Source organism: Rhinoraja longicauda, chromosome 5, assembly GCF_053455715.1.
Source record: "Rhinoraja longicauda isolate Sanriku21f chromosome 5, sRhiLon1.1, whole genome shotgun sequence".
Lineage (NCBI taxonomy): Eukaryota > Metazoa > Chordata > Chondrichthyes > Rajiformes > Arhynchobatidae > Rhinoraja > Rhinoraja longicauda.
Window position 1 is genome coordinate 26,108,130 of NC_135957.1, and position 12,800 is coordinate 26,120,929.

Below are 12,800 nucleotides of genomic sequence, written 5' to 3' on the forward strand. Positions count from 1 at the left end.
CCTGGACTCTCATTGCAGCGAGCATTTCTAAAATAACCATTACACCTGCTGTCTTTCCTTGGTATACCAGCATCCGCAGTTCCTTGTTTCTATGTTTTATACATTCATGTGGATATCAGATCTATGATTAAGTTTGCAGATGACATGAAAATTAGTGGTGTTGACAATGAGGAGGCATGAACCCATAATTGTAGTTAATAAAGCCTTTGGATCGTTATCCAGGTGTAAGGCTTCTGTTATTATACGGTCACCACAACATGGTGTCAGAAGTGGGATAACGTGGTCGTTTGATCATGTAGATTAGTGTAATGGTGTCACTCATGTTATGCGTCATTCTTTTGTAGTTACGCCCCTTTAGCTTTTGAGTGACACCATTATACTAATCTACAATAATCATTTGATTCAAAACATGTGCAAAGTTTTTACAAGCAACCACAGTCAAGGTGTTTTTTTCCCCCATTCCCCAGATTACAATAACTTAGTCATGGGGGAGCTTCTTCCATACCTGGGAACAATGATTTATCCAAAATTAAACGACAAATTACATGACGTCAGAATAGGATAGGTTTAGAGGGATATGGGCCAAATGCAGGCAGGTGGGACTCGTGTAGCTGGGACATGTTGATCGGTGTGGGCAAGTTGGGCCGGTGCCCGTTTCCCCGCTGTATGACACTATGACTCTCTATGAAGAAGCAAGATGAAGCAATTAGTTATCAACTCCAGAAAGCACGGCGTGCCCCATTCAGCATCAATGCAGATGAAGTGGGCATGTTTGACAGATTCAAGCTCTTGTGGTCATTAATATTACCAACGATCTTTTGTGGATCAACCCACATTGAAGAGGTATCCAAGAAGGCATACCAAAACTCTACTTCCTTCGGACACTGAGAAAATTCAGCATGTATCCAATGACTCTCACAAACATCTACATATGAACTATAGAAAGTCTACTGTCAGGTTGTATCAGAGTGTGCAGAAAGAAATGCAGATGCTAGTTTACACCGGAGATAGACACAAAATGCTGGAGTAACCCAGCGGGACAGGCAGCATTTCTGGAGGAAAGGAATAGGTGACTTTTCAGGTTGGGTATCAAGCAGGGTCTCGACCTGAAACATCATCTATTCCTTTTCTCCAGACATGGGCAGAACAGGGAGGGGGAGGAGATCTGGAATTAACAACCCATCTCACTGCTTAAATCACATTGCAAAATTGTCAATGCGATAAGAAAATAGTATCTTAAAGGAAGGAAATTTCTGGTTAAGCTTAATCAGGTAATTGAAGTAATATTAGAGTTGAGGAGCAGGTAAATGCTGATAAAAAAGAATTTTCTTGGGACAGCAATGGGACATTTTACCCCCTCTTTCCCCCCTTATTTTCTCTCTCTCCCCTGTTCTCCACCTGGACTTGCATCTACCTTTCCCCTTCCCTTCCATCTACATTCCTCCCTCTAGCTTCACAATTCATAACTCTTCAATCTTTTTGTCTCACACCTTCTGCCTTTTCATCTCTGGCATTTGTCTAACCACTTGCTCATCAACCCCCCCCCCCTCACCTGTATCTGCCTATTACCTGCCGGTCTTTGCCCTGCCCCTCCTCTCTTCCAACTTTCTTTTCTTCCCTCCCCCAAACAGTCAGAAGCAGGGAATGTCACCTATCCATGTTCCCCAGAGAAGCAGCCTGACCTGCTGGTTTACTCCAGCACTTTGTGTCCTTTTCTGAGCCATCATTGTTATTGTTGATCTTGTTTTTCATGGACCAAACAAAGAATTTTATTTTTAATGGAATGGGAAAATGCAAGGAATGTATCATGCTAAAACATCTGTTATGAGAAACAAGAGGAAAAAGAAAGCCTGGGTAAAATTTGAGACTGAAGAAAGTGTACTGACCCATAACGTCACCTATCCATGCCCTCCTGAGATGCTGCCTGACTTGCTGAGTTACTCCAACACATTGTGTTGTACGCCAGATTTTAGCATCTGCAGTTCCCGATGTCCAAAATGGGAAGCTGACACCTTTTACCGACACCATTGATAAGTTTCCACAAGGCATGCTGAGTTTGAAGAATGTTTCCTCCACTATCCAACGGAAGTCCTGTCTCTCACTGCTCCCACTCTGTGATTTTTTTGTTGTAAATTAGCATCTGCAGTTCCTCGTTTCTACGAGGATGCCTCAGAGGCTGCATGCCCTATGATTATGTCAAGGCCATACGCTTGATTGTATGTCCATAGGTGGGGTGGTTGTAACTTCGGGAGGAACTGTGGTACAGAGTCAGAGGCAAAAAGATTACAAGCTGTGCTTCAGGCTATAAGTAAAAAAAGGTATGATATGTACGCATAAGCTCATTAAAGAAAACAACCAAGCTCCCTCCCTCCCTCTCACGGGTTTTCAAGAGGTGTAGGAGCCACACTCCTCCTGAGAGAGGCAGGAGGGTTTTGTGTTGTTCATTCCAGGTACATCCAGGTACAAGTGTTCTTTAAACCGTGGAAGCAGCGGACATTATTTGCTGGTTATGTCTAAAACTTAATAAACATAGAAATTAAAAATATAACATAAAAATATGTAACGTTTTTAAGTGGAACATTTGCCAGATGATTGGCAACCACTGTTGGCAGTGAAATTGAATTCATGAATGGAATTCCAAGTTGCTGGCTGCAGATTATGGAAAACTTCTTGAATATGTTCCCACACTTTTGTGCGTTGATTTCCAAAGACACCAGAGCATTCAATGGGATCCCACCCATTTTCAGTTTAACTGGAGAACAAACCTAGTGCTTATCTTTGAGGCACGAAACTGCAGATGCCCCAACAAACAAGTCTCTGGAGGAACTCAGCAGGTTGGACGACATCTGTGGGAGGAAATGGACAGTCGATGTTTCAGGTTGCCTTCAGCAGAACTGCTGTTTTCACACAGATGATAGTAAGTGTATGGAATGAGCTGCCAATTTAAAGGACATTTGGACAGGTACATGGATAAGAATAGGTGAGAGGGATATGGGTCCCATGCAGATAAATGGGATGAGGTTAGATGGCCATCTTGGTCAACATGGATGGCCATTTTGGTCAACAAGTTCATACTTTTCTTAGTTCATAAATCATAGGAGTAGAATTAGGCCACTTGGCCCATTGATACAAATGTGGCATCGAGTTGGGCCAAAGAGCCTGTTTCCACACTGTTTGACTCTATGACTTACCTTGGGTGGTACTCCAGGTAGAAACGTGTGGAGGGAAGCTGGATGCGGGAAGTGGGGAAGGGTAAAATAAACCCTGACTATATAACACTTGAAAAATCCTTGGCTAAGCTGACTGTCAAAGACGTCAACATTTTCAATCAGCTTCCGACACTCGGCCACATTCAAAGCATGTTTTACAAATGAGTACGTTATTCCATTTAGTAAGACTGAACAATAAAAATAAAGATAAAAGGACAATGAACGCAATTAAGACACCTGCATAAATCCCTAAAACTATTCCTCACAGTCATCTTCTTTGGAAATTAACGGAGAAGAATGTTGGCGTGCTGTCAGGAAAATGTGCCATGCAAATCCTGAAAGTTTCTCCAGAGTAACTTTGGAGTTAACAGTTCTCTCACCAAGGATGCCTCCGGAGCAGCTGACTATATCCAGCATGTTCTGTTCTTATTGAAAATCAAAGCTATTATTGTAATAAAGCAATGGTCTTTGAATCTTATACAGTTATTATCACTGATGAACAACCCTGGTTCAATGGTCAATGGTCAATGGCACTTTATATGTGACATGCACTGAAGTACCGTGAAATTAATTTGTGTACACAGTTCAGTACAAATTTCGCTATAGATAAGCACTTAGATACATCTTAGATAAGCATCACAGGTACAGTACAAGTGCACAGCAGTACTGCTGGTGACTCCTACGTGTATTTGAGTTAACAGTTTGGAGCGATTAGGTGTTAATGGACTAGTTTTCAGCAGGCCGAGTTCTATTGTTTATGACTGAGATATCAAAGGCAGGCCAATCCCTTGGGCACCACCCATTCCTTCTCTCCAGAGATGCTGCCTGTCCCACTGCGTTACTCCAGCATTTTGTGTCTATCTTCCGTTTAAACCAGCATCTGCAGTCCCTTCCTATATGATCCCTTGGGTATCCTTGAACCTAAATTTTGTGAGGAAGTCACCAGAACTGAAAATATAACAGCAATAAGAGCATAAAGAAGGGATTGGCGTTACAATTCAATCACGGTGAAAAAACGTGTACAGCTGAGCAAAACGCCAGGCCAGTTACAATCAAAGTTTAAACCAAAGTGAGGGGAGTTAATCAGTGCCTTAGGTGGAGTCCTGAAACAATAAAATCTGCCTTGTGTTCAGACCACAACATCCCTGATCAAAAGGAAAGACCATGAGGTGGAGGAGTGGGGAGCAGGGGTGGGGGAACTGAAATGTCATGGTCATGTCTTTGATGATTATATAATATTTTATGCATTTACTGGATGCCTTGTCTGTAGGGTATGTTATGCTTTAAGCTTATGGCATGCTTGCTTTATGATTGCACATCTGCATTATTGTTGGGGTAGTTTTGAACATGATTTAAATTGGGAAAATTCCTTTGGCTCATGACCTGGAAATACCATGTAAAAAAAAAGGTAATTCCTGAATATCGTAAATTTATATAACAGCATGAATATGTTGAGTATGTTCACTTTAATTTAAGTTTGCACATCTACAAGTGAGGACTAATTATGGTTATCTGCAATTTACATTTTCATAGAGGAAGACAGCACAGTCAAAAAAATTGTTTTAGTTTATGGAGTTTAGTTTAGTTTAGTTTAGAGATACAGCATGGTAACTTGCCTTTTCAGCCCACCAAAATCAAGCTGACCATTGATCACCTGTTCGCACTAGTTCTCTGTTATCCCACTTTCACATCCGAGACACTAGGGCCTATTTTACAGCAGCCAATTACAAACCGGCACGTCTTTGAGATGCAGGAGGAAACTGGAGCACCTAGAAAAAGCCAAGCGGTCACAGGAAGAATGTACAAACTCAGTACAAACAGCACCCTCAGTCAGAATTGAACCCGGGTCTCTGGCGCTGTGAGGTAGCAGCTTTACCAATTATGCCACAATGCCATTCTTTAACTTCTGGCCATTTTCCATGATCCTGGATTACTGTAGAGGTCTTGACAAGGTGGGAGATGGCCACTCCCTGGTTTGTCTTGTTTTCTGACTTCAAAGAGTGGTTGAAGGCCAGGACCCAAGCCGATTATTTTCAAGTCAATTAACATCAATGAAAGACAATTATAATTGATGGAGTAAAATTTATTATTGAAACTACTCCTGAGTGAATTATAAATTGTCGCTGGCCTGTTGTTTTTGTGACTGTAACAAGTAAGGCATCGAGTAGCAGGGATCAAATGAGATTTTGGTGCTAATGTTAATTGGATTGAAGATAAAAAGCAGCCCTGCTGAAACTTTGCAATGTGCTGGCTGTCATGTTGTTTTACTTCACAATTATAGGGAAGATGGAATATAAAGAAATTATAAAGTTGCAAGGCCTGGAAGGGTAAATGATCAAGTTACGAACCTACCTGCCAGCCAATCTATTCTTCATGTAATTAACTTTCAGTAAATATTACTTGTGCAAGTGATTGCATGAAAACTGACTGCACTCTCAGATTCAGAGGACTGGCATATTGTGGCACTGTGGAGCAGTAGGTGAAACTGCAGCCGGCTTCAGTTACCCGGGAGCACTCCTGACTGTGTGAAGTTTGCATGTTTTCCCTGTGACCGTATGGGTTTTCCCCAGGTGCTCTGACTTCCTCCCACATCGCAAAGAAGTGCAAGTTTGCCGGCAATTTGGCCGATAGAAATTCCCTTTAGTGCATGGGTGAGTGGTATATTCTTGGGAGTTGTTGACAGTAATGTGGGAAGAATAAAATGAGATTGGTTCAGGATGAGTAAATACATCTGGACAGATACGTGGATAGGAAAGGTTAAGAGGGATATGGGCCAAAGGCAGACAGGCAGGCAGGCAGGCAGGCAGGCGGGCAGGCAGGCGGGCGGGCAGGCGGGCGGGCGGGCGGGCGGGCGGGCGGGCGGGTGGGCGGGCGGACGAGGATACAAAGAATCACCTGCACTCTAGATCCTAGACAAGCAGTCATACCAAGCCTAGAAGCTTCTCAGAGGCAGGTGACCTGGGCTACAGTATTTGTAAGGACAACAAACTGTCTCGGGGCGCTACATGACATAGAAACATAGAAAATAGGTGCAGGAATAGCACCTATTTTGGCCCCTCGAGCCAGCAACCGCCATTCAATATGATCATGGCTGATCATCCAAAATCAGTACCCCGTTCCTGCTTTCTCACATTATCCCTTGATTCCGTTAGCCCTAAGAGCTATATCTGGCTCTCTCTTGAAACCATCCAGTGAATTGGCCTCCACTGCCTTCTGTGACAGGGAATTCCATAGATCCACAACTCTCTGTGTAAAAAGTTTTTCCTCATCTCAGTCCTAAATGGCCTACCCCTTATTCTTAAACTGTAATCCTTGGTTCTGGACTCCCCTAATATCGGGAAAATGTTTCCTGCATCCAGCCTGTCCAATCCCTTAAGAATTTTATGTTTCTATAAGATCCCCTCTCATCCTTCTAAATTCCAGTGAACATAAGCCCAATCGATCAATTCTTTCATCATACGTCCGTCCCTCTATTGCTCCATCATTTTTTATGACTCTGCAGTATCCCCTTGAGGTGGATTTATGCAAGATTATGCAAACACAACTGATGGAGAACTTTCTCATTGAAACACGGCCACGTACTTAAAGTATGAATTGAATTGGTCTGATATTTCTTTGTCTATGTCCCAAACGACCCTGAAGAAGGGTCTCGACCCGAAACGTTACCTATTCCTTCTCTCCAGATGCTGCCTTACTCCAGCTTTTTGGGTCTATCTTCGACCCTAACTAAGTTCTACAGATGCACCATAGAAAGTCCCTTGTTTCTGGGTGTGAGGGACCAACATTTGGCTTCAGTGATTTTTTCCCCCTGCACATCTATGGACATTTTCACAGTCCATTACATCCCCTGCAAGTTTACTCTTGTACTGTATTTTTTTCTTTCTAATCACTTAATATTCGGCTGAATTATAAACTGCTCCCGATCCTCGGGTTAGTTACTTTTTTGTCTTTTTTGTATTTTGGATCTGTGCCGGTTGGCACAGTGGCACAGTGGCACAGTGGCACAGTGGTAGAGTTGCTGCCTTAAGGGCCTGTCCCTCTTAGGCGATTTTTTAGGCGACTGCCAGCAACTCTCAAAGTCGTAGCAGATCGCCGAAATTTTCCTTTACCCTACGACAATGACCACGACAATGCCAGGTCAGGTCGATACAAGTCACTTTTTTTGTGAAACTAGCACCTGGCTAAGAGATTACACTGTCTTTGGAAACATCGCAAAATTCCCACGCTTACCTGACCGTCAAACTACCTGTCAAATGTCCTGACGGTAAATAAATTGGTTAAACACAGGTATTTTATGGTATCTTCAAATTACTTTACTTAATTTAATATTACGTGCTTCTAAATGCATCTGCAACAACCTAGCAAACCTGGGAACAGCATGTGACAGCGCCTGCAATAAGCAACGATACCTGGCGACAAGCCAGCTGTCGCCGAAATAATTCACTCCGGTTGATTTCTCAGCGATGCGCTGAGATCCACTACGATTCTTGAAAAACTCCTCATGATCATGCCCGTCAGCGACAGCCTAATCGCCGGCAGTCGCCTTAAAATCGCCTAAGTGGGACAGGCCCCTTTACGGGTGCTGTCTGCACGGAGTTTGTATGCTCTCCCTGTGATCGAATGGGCTTTCTCAGAGTGCTCCGGTTTTCTCCCACATTCCAAAGACTTGCAGGATTTTTAAGTCAATTGACTTCTTTAAATTATGCTAGCGAATAGGATAGAACTAGTGTGCAGATGACAATGGTTGGTATGGACTCAGTGGGCTGCTGGGTCTATTTCCACACCGTATCTCTCAAAGGTAAACTAATTTTTTGGACTTCATGGTTGAACAACAAGATGCCGCATAAGAAATAACCTTGCCAAATAAAATGTCAAATTAAGTACAGAATCTGTTAAATAACAGTAACACCTGTGCATTGTTTAATGTTAAGTAATGCGCAGTAGATGAAATCCTGCATAACAATACCCTGGCAATGAGCTTAACTGCCTGCCCCGTGCCACATTCTTTCGCCCTATTAGTTCCACCCATCACCCTCTCTTGCCTTCTTTGCGACCCAGACTAACTAATTTCTCTCTTTCTCAGTTGCGATGAAGGGTCTCAGACCTGAAACATGAAACCATTTCTCTCTCCACAGATGCTGCCTGACCTGCTAAGGTCTTTCTGGCAATTTCTGTTTTTATTTTAAATTTCTCCTGCATTTTCCAACCTGAAAAGTGGTGGTGTCTGTCTTTTCTTCCATGCACACTTAACAACTCGTCATCGTGAAATCTGTGCACGCTGAAAGTTATGCCGTGCTGTGCAATATATTGCACAGCAGAGTATGACATCAGGCAATCACTGTAATAGGTGCATGTCAAACATTATCATCAGCCTTTAGCATAATCTAAAGCAAATGCTTCTCGTTCCATTGACAACGTTTGCAGATGTAATTGACTGGGTGAAATATTTCCAGGCCCTCATTCATATAAGGGAAGAATATTTGTGCAAGCAAAAAATTCCTCAAGAGAGGTCATTTCACACAAGATGATATCCATATATAAAAAAGAACTGAAAACCCATGTGCAGCATATGGCTCAAAATTCATTCCCCATCATAATTCACTGGGAATACTCTCAGGTTCGAGATTGAAATAGGAGCTGGCGAGAAGGAAGGTTGGTGGGAGGGGGTGGGAGCAAGCCATGTTTATTGCCATGTGCACAAGTACAGCCAGATGTATACATGACAAAAATCTTGCCTGCTGCAGCATCACTGGAACATAGACCAGGCAATGCAGTAAATATATATATATCACTTACAAATTAATTTTACAAGACATTGGAAAGAAAAAGACTGTGCATGAAACACAATATTATTGCAAAACACAATTAGAAACACAAGTCCAGGCATAGCCTGTTGTGTTGCATTGGTGAGGTAGGATTAAGGGTCGTGCAGGTCAGTTCAGGAACTTGAACTTGATATCTACAAGAAAGTAGCTGTTCTTGAACGTGGTGGTGTGGGACCTTAGGCTTCTGTACCTCATGCCCACTTGGTGGCAGTGAGAAGTAGGCATGGCCTGGATGGTAGGGACCTGCAACTTGGTGCCAAGACAGAAACCTCTCCCTCAATGTCAGCAAGACAAAGGAGATAGTGATCGACTTCAGGAAGCAAAGTGGTGCACTCCAGTCTACAAGGCGCCAAAGTAGAGATGTTTGAAAGCTTCAAGTTCCTCGGAATAAATATCCCCAGCAATTTATGCTGGACCAGCCATATCGAAGCTATGGCCAAGAAAGCAAACAATGTTTCTACTTCCTTAGAAGGCTTAGGGAGTTCATCATATCCCCAACAACCCTCACTGACTTATACAGATGCACTTTAGAAAACATTTTATCTGAATGTATCACAACTTGGTGTGGGAACAGCTCCATCCAAGACTGCAAGAAATTGCAGAGAGTTTTGGATGCAGCCCCAACCATCGTGCAAACTAACCTCCCTTCCATTGACTCCATCTACACTTCACGCAGCCTCGGCAAGGCCACCAGCATTGTCAAGATGCTCACCAGGGTCTCACCCTGGCCACTCTTCTCCCCTCTCCCATTAGGCAAGAGGTACAGAAGTGTGAAAACGCATTAGTCCAGATTCAGAGCCAGTTTCTCCCCAGCTGTTATCAAGCAACGGAAAGATCCTCTCGTCAGCTAGAGTGTGGCCCTGACCTCCCATCTACCTCATTGCAGACCTTTGAACTTTAATCTGACTTTATCAGATTTTATGTTCCACTAAATGTTGTAGCCTTTATTCTGTATCTGTGCATTGTGAACCTCTTGATTGTATTCATGTGTAGTCTTTTCTTTGACTGGATAGCATACAAAGAAAATATTTCACTGCACCTCAGTAAACGTGACAATAATAAACTAAACTAAACTAAACTAACTAAACTCTTGGTTTCGATGCATGTAGATGCTTTCAATGGTGGGCAGGGCTGCACTGTAATGGACTGGGCTGAGTCTGCCACTCTCTGCAGCCTCTTGCATTCCTGTGCATTGGAATTGCTGCACCAGGCCATGATGCAGCAAGTGGGATATGGGGACTGTCTAGCTATGGTTCCCAAAGCTTCTTTTGTCATCAGTATTATAAACAATCTAACATTACCATGCTGTCCAAGTCAGTTCCTGCTTCCCACCATTATCTTTGTATCTCACACACTAGTGACTGGGCTTCGTCCTCTACAATGTTTTGCTGTATTGGATGGAACTGTTCCCGGACCAGGAAAACTCAGCCTGAAAAGATGGTAGGGGACGGGTTCATCATTAACTTCTGAAATGGAATTGGACCAGTACCCATCCAGGATCCCTGACAGTCCTTTCACATGAGGCAGAGTTTCACTTTCACCTCCTCCAACCTCTTCTACTGTATCCGTTGTTCTCGATGTGGGCTCCTATATATTGGTGAGATCAAGCGCAGACGGGGTGATCGTTTCACTGAACACTTACGCTCAGTCTGCCTGGGCCTACGTGATCTCCTGGCTGCCAAATATTTCAACTCCCCTTTCCATTCCCATACTGACCCTTCTGTCCTGGGCCACTTCCACTGTCAGTGTGAGGCCATATGCAAATTGGAGGATCAGCACCTCATATTTCGCTTGGACAGCTTTCAACATTGTGTGAACGTTGATTTCTCTCATTTGAAGTAACCCCTGCATTCCCTCCCTCCCTGCCCCTCCCCTACCCTACTGGTCCTACTAGTTCTACTGTTCACATCCTTGTATCACTTCATTATCACCTCTTCCCCAGCCAACTATAGGTCATGATGGGCTCCACCCTTCCTTGGCCATCTTTTGCCAGCCCTGCTTTGTTCTGGCCTTTACTTCCAATTCCCTCCCCTCTACTGAAGATAGACACAAAAAAACTGGAGGAACTCAGCGGAACAGGCAGCATCTCTGGATAGAAGGAATGGGTGTCGTTTTGGGTCGAGACCCTTGAAGATTCCTTCTCTCCAGAGATGCTGCCTGGCCTGCTGAGTTACTCTAGCTTTTTACATCTATCTTTGGTTTAAACCAGCATCTGCAGTTCCTTCTTCCACATTCCCTCCCCTCTACTTTGAAGAAGGGTCCCGACCCGAAACGTCACCCATCCTCTTTCTCCAGGGATGCTGCCTGATCCGCTGACTCACTCCAGCACTTTGTGCCTCTCTTATGTATGGGTTCAATTGTCCACACAGAAAGGAGTTTATTATTCTTGCAATGGCTGTTGAGCATGCCATTCAAATGCTGTTTTTCTTGGGAATTATTTGGAACATGTGAATGTCAAAATGAATTGTAGGCTAGTTGAGGTAGAATGAGCTTGTGGTCGGGGTAATGTGCCTACAATGTTGAGCAGACGCTGTGAGGAGCTTGTCTTTCAGCAGTAGCACATGCGAGTCATAAAGCACCATCTGCAAAACTCTGCCAGCCAATCTACATACCGAGCATCAAATATAATACAAAGCAGGAACGGCTCAACACATCAATGGCAGTATTCTCAATCAACTGAGAAACATATTAAGCATTAAAGTGTAACGTGAGACCTCTTTTCCATGATCGTAACAAGGAACATTTTTTATTCCCTCATTGTTTGCTCGACAGATCCTATTGAACCATGCTGAAGGCATCGGTAAACAAAATGTGCTCGCCTGCCTTTTGTACTGCACTGTTGATTCTGTTCAATGTGTTCATTAAACACCATTTGGGAGTGATTATTCAGTTTAATCTGGGTTTCCTATCCGGCTTCATGGGAAACCCTACAGAGCAGATAATGTGGCAGTGTTCTGTCACCATAGACGCACAACATTCCCATCAGCGTTGCCATCGGCTGAAGCCATTCGTCATCTGAAGTAATAATAAAAAGTCCTTTGAGTGTAACCAAACAAATATTTCAGTTGTTTTAAGCGAACCCATTATTAAAAATTGATTAAATAACAAAAACATCTTGTTAAAGAGTTAAGAGGAAGTTAGGGATTTAGGGTTGAGTTGATGTTGAGGCTGCCAATTGTAACAGGGGATGGCAAAGGCCTTGCTTGTGATCACTACTCCGGCCTGTGTAACGAGAGGGAAACCCATTAATGACATGTGTAATATGTGTGCTTGAGTGAATTAGTTTCTTTCTGCCATCACACACAAATGCACATCCCAACACACACCAACATACACACTCACAAACACACGCGCACGCATGCATGCAAGCAAACACACACACACGCAGGCGTACACATATCCATTGTAAGAGTCAAACGTGCCTTGTTATGATTTGGACACTAACATATAACATAGAACAGTATAGCACAGGACCAGGTCCATTGGCCCGCAATGTCCATACTGAACATGACACCAGGTTAAACTAATCTCCTCTGCGTGTACATGATCCATTGTCATCTATGCCTCCACCACCACCCTTGGCAGCACATTCCAGGCACCCAACACTCCCTGTATAAATAAAATTTGCTCAGCATGTCTCCTCGATCGGCATGGATTTGGTGTACTGAAGGGCCTGTTTCCACACTGTATCTCTAAACTAAACCTTAATTATACCTCGACAACGGATCTATACCTCGACAATGACCACCTCTTGCACAACTATGGA